A 259-nucleotide genomic window follows, 5' to 3' on the forward strand; every position below is an offset into this window, starting at 1 on the left:
TTCATGGAAGTTATTTGAGCTTGGTCCTGATGTAACTAAGCAGACTCGGGTGAAATAGGATGAGTTCAGGACTGAGTTGTTCCTTTTATTTACTACTGTTTATTTTGAACGCTATGCTGGGTATTGCCTTCCAGCCCAGAGAGGTTTTGGGTAGCCAGCTAAAGGTGCAGCAGTGACAACAGAGAGCCGAAAGCGCCCGGTTGCTGTGGCCAAACTGCCAGGCTCCCCGCTATTGTTGGTTTCTAAGGTTACTGGAATT

This window comes from Buceros rhinoceros, unplaced genomic scaffold (assembly GCF_000710305.1).
Source record: "Buceros rhinoceros silvestris isolate BGI_N320 unplaced genomic scaffold, ASM71030v1 scaffold23447, whole genome shotgun sequence".
Classification (NCBI taxonomy): Eukaryota; Metazoa; Chordata; class Aves; order Bucerotiformes; family Bucerotidae; genus Buceros; species Buceros rhinoceros.